Raw genomic sequence first — 9,857 nt, 5'->3', positions numbered from 1 at the left:
GCTCCTCTGCTCATGGACTTTTCCAGGCAAATTGTTGGTTTCTCAGTCATGTCTGACTTTGTGACCCTACGGACTGTAGCCTGGTAGGCTCCTCTGTCCATGGGGATTCTCCAGGCAAGAATACTGAAGTCGGTTGCCATGTCCTTCTCTAGGGGATCTTCCCAATCCAGGGATTGAATCCAGGTCTTCCACATTGCAGGCGGATTCTTCACCATATGAGCTACCAGGGAAGCCCATGAATACTGGAGTGGGTAGCCTATCCCTTCTCCAGGGGATCTTCCCAACTCAGGAATCAAACTGGGGTCTCCTGCATTGCAGGTGGATTCTTTTACCAGCTGGGCTACCTGGGAAGTCTAGGCAAACTGTTGCTGCTGCTAAGTCACTTCAGTCGTGTCCGACTCTGTGTGACCCCACAGACGGCAGCCCACCAGGCTCCCCAGTCCCTGGGATTCTCCAGGCAAGAATGCTGGAGTAGGTTGTCATTCCCTTCTCCAGTGCATGAAAGTGAAAAGTGAAAGTGAAGTCGCTCAGTCATGTCAGACTCTTAGTGACCCCATGGACTACAGCCTACCAGGCTCTTCTGTCCATGGGATTTTCCAGGCAAGAGTACTGGAGTGGGGTGCTATTGCCTTCTCCCAGGCAAACTTAGTGGGCTGCTATTTTCTCTTCCAGGGGATCTTCCTGACCCAAGGATCAAACCTGCATCTCTGGCGTCTCTTTTCATTGGCAGGTGGGTTGTTTACCACTGAGCCACCTAGGAATCCCTTCTATACCATGTTGCAACTTTTAAGAACCGAAGCGTATAGTTGAAGATGACCATATAAATATAATTGCATAGAACATTTACATGCATTCTCAATTTTTAACAAATGAGTGGAAGGAAAGTTTTGTGATGGCAAGGAGAAGTAGAGAAATCCAAGTTAAGATGCAAGGTTTAAAAAAGAGGAAGTTAGGGTTAAGAGAGAGACTTAGGGAGAAGAGTAGAAAGAGAAAAGGGTAAGATCTTTTTTGCTTTGACCTTGAAATGTTAGACCTCTCATAGATCTATATAGATTACTTAGATTACTCTTGCCAACAAGAGTTTACCGATATATTGTCAACTATAAACTGGTACTTGCCATCTACCTCTACAACGATTAAATCATGTGATTCAACAACCTCTGAAAGGAGTTCAGAGTAGAAAGCAGAAATGAGGTACTCTGTGCTGAGGAGAAAACTGTCAGGACAGCTCTTCAGATATTTTAGGAGCCCATTTTATGAGCCTAATTCTTATATCACCTCATATCTAGAAAAGCACTGAAGTCCTTCATGATGACAGTTGTCCATTGTGACTGACAGAAACCCGCAAAAAATACGTACTCTATTGATGTATTTCTGCTTCAGCAAATCAACATATATACTGACCTCCTCCCTGCCTCTTTGGAGCAGTTTCTCAGAGCTATCTGAAATGCAGTCTCCTGGCCTATAGTCTCTATTTTACCCCAAATAAAACAACTTGCAACTCTCTTGTTATGCTTTTTTTTTTCTTTAAGCTGACAACATTCTGTTTTCTGGGACCTACCTCAGCCTTTCAGGGTTATTTTTTTTTTTCCACTTTTATTTATCCTATAGATAACTTGAAACTGTACATCATGTCTTATACTCCAGGTTCTAAGACTATATAAGGTCTGCCTTGTAAGGTGACAAACCATTAAAGTAAGCTCAACCTTATTCAGTCAGGCCTGGGAGTTAATTTTAGCTTTCCTTTTAGATGTTTATCTCAGGTGTTTAGGTAACAAAATCCTGAGGGGTCACCTGTAGGCTTTTAGATGAAGACAGAACAAGCAGAAGCAATACTCTGCTTGCTGCTGCTGCCGCTAAGTCACTTGAGTTGTGTTCGACTGTGTGCGACCCCATAGACCGCAGCCCACCAGGCTCCCCCGTCCCTGGGATTCTCCAGGCAAGAACACTGGAGTGGGTTGCCATTTCCTTCTCAATGCATGAAAGTGAAAAGTGAAAGAGAAGTCACTCAGTCGTGTCCGACTCTTAGTGACTCCATGGACTGCAGTCCACCAGGCTCCTCCATCCATGGGATTTTCCAGGCAAGAGTACTGGAGTGGGCTGCCATTGCCTTCTCCAATACTCTGCTTATTTCACGTTAATCCTGGAACAAAGTCAGTGGCCCTCCGATGACATTGAGTGGTCTCACTGTTTTTACATTTTTTAATTTTTATACTTAAAGACATTGATTATTGGTTTTAGTTTTTTGTAAAATGTATTCTTTGTTTTTTCCCTTTTTTTAGCTACCCGGATGACTTAATTATACTTACAGTCTTCTAAGGACTTCCCATGTAGGTTATCTACATTTTTTAAAATAATCACTTGGTAACTTTGAAAGGTGTGTTTTCAGTTGTCTCATCAACAATTTTAAATTTCAATCTTTTAGAATTTTTTTAAATCAATGCCAATATTTTTGAGTTACTTTGATTTTTTTCTACTGTTACTGGGACAGTGTATTATTGTGTTTCTTTTATATTTTTCAGACAAATTTTCAAATATTGGGGAAGTAGAATAAGGTAGCAATTAGGAGAAGTTACTGGCAGATTTTGGTCTTAAACTAGTTAACGATACGGGTGTACTCCTAGATGTAATGAAGTTTTGAGTATAATTCTTTCTTGTCTTCCTCTGAAATTAATATTCTCATTTAAAAAGACATTTGCTGTTACTAAAGCCACAAATAGAAATCTCAAACACTTAACACATGTCCCCCGTGGAAAAATAATTTCTCTGATGTCATCTGAGAAAAGGCCATGAAAAAGAAAGATAGACATCTTTGAACTGCTAAAAATGTATACTTAGATGTTTCTCAGAGAGTTTGAATATCTTCCTTGACACTTTGCCAGTTGTTCCCCTGGACAGATTATTTAACATCTATGAGATAGCGTTCACATTAAAGAAACACAGAATGTCCTCTCCGACCCTTTCTACAAGTTTACTGGCCAGATGCAGTAATGTATGGGAAAACACTTTGTAAGCTGTAAAGTTCTATACAAGTACATGGTAATAACAATCATTGATGGTTTGCCCAGAGAGAAAGATGAGACTTCATTCAAGGATTAAATAATTGACTTCTTGCTAGCTGGCAATGGCACAGGCACCCATGCCTTTTACGTCTTTATAATGTAAGGCTCTAAACTAGTTTTAGCAGGGGGAGAGGAAGCAGATATTTTTAGAAAACATCCTGTGGGTTAGATGAAATTGCCAAGTATATGATTCAGCATGAGAAATTTAAGTTTCCAGGTTCTTAGGCTTCATGTGTGTGTCCTTGGTTACTCAGTCATGTCCGACTCTTTGTGACCCCATGGGCCATAGCCTGTCAGGCTCCTCTGTCCATGGGATTTTTTAGGCAAGGATCCTGGAGTGGGTTGCCATTTCCTCCTCCAGGGGATCTTCCCAAGGCAGGGATCAAACTTGAGTCTCTTACATTGGCAAGTGGATTCTTTACCACTGATCCAGCTGGGAAGCCCTCTTGTGTTTCATAGGATAATTATAATCAAAAGGGAAAGAAAAATCACCAACTCTCAGGGGGAGGGGAATTGTTTCAAGACTATTTGTTAAATTATCACTTTTGAAGCTTAATTTTTGCATCTTTCCTTGAAATATCTAAAGAAAAATGTCAGTTACTTAAAAATGTCAGTTACTTAAATAAATCTCAGTTACAGAAAAAAATGATACTTAAAGGTATAGCCACTTGTTTTCAGCTCATGGTTTTACTTAGAATTTTCTTTATCTGATCAAAATTAAATAAAACCAGTATAGTATCTATAACTTGAGCCTTACAGTTTTCAAAAGAAATACAGTGGTGCTGATATGAAAAAATATGCAAATTTACTACTAATAAATAATGGACACTTCATCCCTATAGTACCAGTAAAAATGGGACAGAATCAGATGAGTTTTTCTACTTGGCTTGGCACAACATGAGTCTAGACTAGGGATTTAGTAAAGGGTTAGGGATGCTGGAAGGCAAAGAGAAATTGCTTGATAGATCCAGACATTTTGTTTACCCTTTTGGATGCCTGTGTAAGAATTTCCAAAAGTAATACAAGAATATACACCCACTGAAATCACCTCTCTCCCCCTACCTCAGCTCTTCTCTCCTTCAAATAAGCAATGGCTATTTATGCTACCTGTGTTGAATTGTATTGATGTAACCATACATACAGATTTTTATATAATGAAGATCATACTATGTAATAGGCATTACACTAGTCTTCAACTGGATTGTGTGTGTGTGTGTGTGTGTGTGTGAAAATCAGAACCTATCAGTCTAAATCTACTTCATTTTTCTAAATCAGAGGTTGGCAAACATTTTCTTTGATGCTTTGTAGGGCATGTGGTCTTTGTTACAATTCCTGAATTCTATCCTATAGCACAAAAGCAGCTGTAGACAATACAAAAACTTGTGATGGTTGTGTTCAATAAAGCTTTATTTGCAAAAACAGGCCAAGTTTGGCCCATGGGAGGAGTTTGCCAACCTCTGTTCTAAATTGTTATATAGTACTTCTGCTAAAAATAACCATTCTTCTGAAATCATATCCAATTTTTCTCTATTAAACGCAACTGTTTTGAATATCTTTATACAAATAACACTGTACATATTTAAGTACTTCTGTAGAAAGTGAATACCAGCTCAAAGATATTTGTATTTAAATATGAAAACATAGCTTCCAAACTCTCCGAAGACTTACCGACTTACACTCCCCAAAACTGTATGAGAATGGGCTTCGTACTGCCTGCCAACACTATTACTTTTATATTTATGTATATTTTTGGCTGTACCACACAGCTTTCAGTATCTTAGCTCCCCAACCAGAGATCAGACCTGGGCCCCAGCTGTGAAAGTGCTGAGTCCTAACTATTGAACTACCAGGGAATTCCTAGCGTCCACTGCTTCAAATTATCATCCTAGCCCTCAACATTATCACTTTTATCTGACCTATCCTAAATTATTTGTGAATATATCTATACATATCCATGAAAATAAGTTGAATTTAAGGAAGGAAAATAATGTATCATGGGCCCAAGAGCAGGACCTGATCTCATAACACCCAGGAATAATTTGTAAGTATAATGTACCAAGTTCATTGTCCAGAGTTCATTATTCTCCTCTGGAAAAAAAGAAAAAGAAATTGTGTTTATGTCACTATATTCCATTTCATAAAACACTGTTGTAAATGCTGTAAGGAGTGATGGGCCAAGATAACGTTTACCTCTGTGCCTTCGAGGTTGGGGAGCCCCATTTTGTGGCTCAGATGGCAGAGAATCTGCCTGCAAGGCAGGAGACACGGGTTTGATCACTGGGTCAGGAAGATTCCCTGGAGAAAAGAAAGGCTACCCACTCCAGTATTCTTGCCTGCAGAAATTCATGGACAGAGGAGCCTGGAGGGCTACAGTCTATGGTATTGCAGAGTGGGACACAACTGAATGAATAACACTTTCACTTTTCAAAGGAGGTTAATGGTTTATTTTTATTTTTATGAGTATTATGTGCAAAATACTATTTCCCTTACTACTGATACTTAGCTGATGAAGCTTGAGAGACCTAATAATACTCTTTTACCTTCCTACCTGATTTAGAGTAAATTGAGAGACAGATGCTGCAATCAAAAAGATAGAGAATATTGCCTGTGCTATTGAGAAAGCTCTTGGACAGCATGACCTATATCCCTCATAACAACAGCTTTCTGAATGCTATATCCTATAATGAATCTTCCCCACTTTTAGAAGAGTTTGAAAATGACAGACCTTCTAGTCTGTCCTTGGAAAACATCTCAGAGAGTTTGCGATTCATAAGATAGTCATACCCCATAAGGAAGGAGAAAGAGAAAGTGTCTGAACCACACATATCCAGTTCCCTTTCCTAACTCACCAGTTAGATGAGTCACTGGGGAAGGGGAGAAGACAGGCCAGGAGTGTCCCTCTCAGTCAGTCCTTCCTCTTGGAAATGAGTCAATCAATGTCTTGCTCTAACACTAACCCTTGTGAGGTCGACCATCTTTCCAGTATTTTTGATGTCCATGTAATTGTTTTGTGAACTGATTGCTGTTATCCTTTGACCATTTTTAAAAGCTGGTTCATATTTTTCTATTGATTTATAGGAGTGCCTCATCTTATTAAGGATATTAATCTTTGGCTATTAGCCACAATGACTGCATTTATCAAATTTAAGCTGCCATTGCTTGTAAGATGCCTTTATTTTATATATTCCTAAAGGGAGGGAGGTTAAAAAAATATTGCTGATGAAGCTATGTCCCAGTGAATATTATCACTTAGAATTTTTGTTTTCTATGTACTGAAAGAGCTTGTTTAGACGTTTTGAGTGTGTACTTAAAAGGGAAAATATAAGCAAAATTGATTGGCTAAGGGATTTGCAAAACATTTTGTAGTCAAAATTCATCTACTGTCTTGACTTACTTTTCTCTACAGCACCCTCCCTGTATGTGTTTTTCCACACTATATGTTATCCTTTGTGTCATCAAGTACATTGGTACAGCCACATTTCTCCAAAGAGTGCTTTGGTGCTGGGTCCAGAACTTTTTTCCAAGTCATAGCCACCAATTCTTTAGGTTTTGATACTGGAACTTTCTTGAGCTTACCAGTAGAAGTAATGGGATTTCAGACAAAAAAGAAAAACACTCATATTTTTCTCCTTAAATGGTTCTTGAATAGTGTGTCAACCGAAGTGTTAAGAGATTGAGCCTTTCCAATGATAAGCAGAGTATCAACCACATTTGAACATGTGCAGGCAGTGGCTCCACTTCACAACCACAGCCTGGTAGACAGCAAATGTAAGACACAGAGGTGGTAAAACGAATGTTGATTCAGATACATTAACATTTAAAGACATGCTTGTGTTCTAACTGGTGAATTAGACTGCTTTTTTTCCAATGTGTCATGACTTTTTTTTTTCTTTCTACGGTAAAATATATAAAACATTTGTCATTTAAGTATTTTAAGTGTACAATTCAGTCGCTATTAATTACATTCACAATATTGTGCAGCCATCACCAAAATTTCAAAAATGTTACATCATCTCAAGCAGAACTCTGTACATAATTAAGCAACAGCTGCACATTATCCCTTTCCCCAACCCCAGGCTTCTAATTTACTTCCTATCTCTATGAATTTGTCTATTCTAGATATTTCATGTAAGTGGAGTCATACAACATTTGTCGTTTTGTGTCTGGCTTCCTTAGCTTGGCATAATATTTTTAAGGCTCGTGTTGTAGTGTATAGCAGACTTTTATTCCTATTATGAATGAATAACATTCTATTGTTTGTCTCTACAACATTATCTATATATCTTGATGAATGCTTGGATAATTTCTATCTCTTGGCTGTTGTAAATAATACTGAATGGAACGTTGGCCTACAGGTGACTGGTTGAGTCCCTGTTTTCAATTTTGGAGGTTATATGCTGCTGCTGCTGCTGCTAAGTCACTTCAGTCGTGTCCGACCCTGTGCGACCCCATAGACGGTAGCCCACCAGGCTCCCCTGTCCCTGGGATTCTCCAGGCAAGAACCCTGGAGTGTGTTGCCATTTCCTTCTCCAATGAATGAAAGTGAAAAGTGAAAGTGAAATCGCTCAGTCCTGTCCGACTCTTTGCGACCCCATGACTGCAGCCTACCAGGCTCCTCCATCCATGGGATTTTCCAGGCAAGAGTACTGGAGTGGGGTGCCATCGCCTTCTCCGTTGGAGGTTATATACAGGAGTAGAATTGCTGGATAACATGGGATTTTTATTTTTAACTTGCTCAGAGATCGCCAAACTGTCACACATCTTTTAATTCTAATATCTGGTTGGCACTAAGGAGATGAACAGAAAGTTTTTCATTGTTGTCCCAGAGTTGGTAAGGGTGCAGCAATTGCTGTGAGGAAACCAGGAGCAACGTCAACAGTGTCCACAGAGGTGTATGTCTTACTAAGTGCAAGAGTGCCCAGAGGTTCCTTAATTATATCTTTAGAAACAAAGGGATTAGCCATTGTAAATAAATCTAAGGAATGAGCCTATACCCAGAGTTACTGAATAATTCATCTTTTGAAAATTTGGAGCAGCAGGTGAAAAGAGCTAAATGGCTCTGCCTAAGAAAAGAAAGAGACAGAAACCACAGAGATGACGTGGAGCTTGCGGAAAAAAGGTACCAGAAGGTTTCCTTTTTACACACTGGAAACTATGGCCTTAGAAGTTAAGTGCCTGCCCAAGGCCGCAGAGCTAGTGAACTGCAAAAATGGGATTTGTCCCTCTCCCGCAGCCCTTTTCACCCTGCCACTCTGGCCCTATAAGTTACATATTTGAGAGTCTTTCTTTCACAACCACTCTTTCCTGCCTACCGTTGTAGAAAGAACAAGGCCTCTTTCCCTTGTCTTGCCCTTCACGGCCTCGGGGGGCTCTGCTGAGACCCTGCCGGGAGCTGTGCGGCTCCTTCAGCGTGTCTGGCATCTGGTTGCATGCTGTGTGTTTGCTCGGCTGTGTCCGGCTCTCTGCGACCCCACGGTCTGCAGCCTGCCAAGCGCCTCTGTGCATGGAATTTCCCAGGCAAGAATACTGGAGTAGGTTGCCATTTCCTACTCCAGGGGATCTTTCCAATCCAGGGATCAAGCCCACATCACCTGCATTGGCAGGAGGACTCTTTACCACTGAGTAGCCACCAGGGAAGCCCCTGGTGTCTGGTTAGTGACATACAAAACTTCATTCCTAAACTCTTAAACCATCCCATGTGCTGCTGGTATGAATTTGCTTTATTTTAACTTCCTCTGTTGATTTTGCATACTTCAAAGTCCTATCTCTTCCTGCATGTTGGGGCCACCTATTTTCACAGGAGAAAAGATAATTTATGCACTACCCTTTGAAGTGTACCTACCCATATGTTCTATCCCTGCCCTCTCAGGAGACCCTCTATTTCCAATTTATTTATTTATATTTCAAAGACTGTCTCTCCTAAGAGCCATATTAAGGGATCTTATGTCCCTGGGGTTTGGAGAAGGAAATGGCAACCCACTCCAGTGTTCTTACCTGGAGAATCCCAGGGACGGGGAAGCCTGGCAGGCTGTCGTCTCTGGGGTCGCACAGAGTCGGACACTACTGAAGCGACTTAGCAGCATGTCCCTGGGTTATATCTGTCACTTCAGGGGGTCGGTCTCAGATTTGTCATAGTTTCTTTTCCCTGTTACTCTGAGCATTATATTTACAAAGCACACACATGCTATACTAATTTGGTGATTAAATGATTGTCATAATAATATTCTCCAAAACACAACGTCCTCTCACTGATTTCCTCCTCAAGTGATTTAGTCACTAAGTCATGTCCTGCTTTTGCCACCCTATGTCCTGCTTTTGCCACCAGGTTTTCTGTCCATGGGATTCTCCAGGCAAGAATATTGGAGTGGGTTGCCATTTCCTTCTCCAGAGGATCTTTCGGACCCAGGGATCACACCCATATCTCCTGCATTGGCAGGCAGATTGTTTACCATCTGAGCCACCAGGGAATCCTGCTCAAGAATTTGCACTTATTTTCTGTTTTCCAAAATTTCCTCCCAGTTCTCTCCTCAAGACCTATAGGGGACAGGAGCACCAAGAGCAGAGGTCCTACTAGGAACCTTAAGTTAGTGTGGGGCTTCAGGGCACAAAGGAAGCTGATTAGAGGTCCTAACTCAACACCCAAGGGCAAGTACTGGGTGATATTGTAAAGAATTTAGAAAGCTAGATATTTCTTTAAGGGATTAATTGAAAAAAGGATGGTCCATCTATGCAGTCAAATATTGATGCCTTCTGGCACTTAAAATGATAATGCAGAGATACATTTATTCACATGGA

Source organism: Bos javanicus, chromosome 1 (assembly GCF_032452875.1).
Source record: "Bos javanicus breed banteng chromosome 1, ARS-OSU_banteng_1.0, whole genome shotgun sequence".
Lineage (NCBI taxonomy): Eukaryota > Metazoa > Chordata > Mammalia > Artiodactyla > Bovidae > Bos > Bos javanicus.
The sequence above is the reverse complement of the archived record's forward strand: the minus strand, read 5'-3'. Positions refer to the sequence as shown.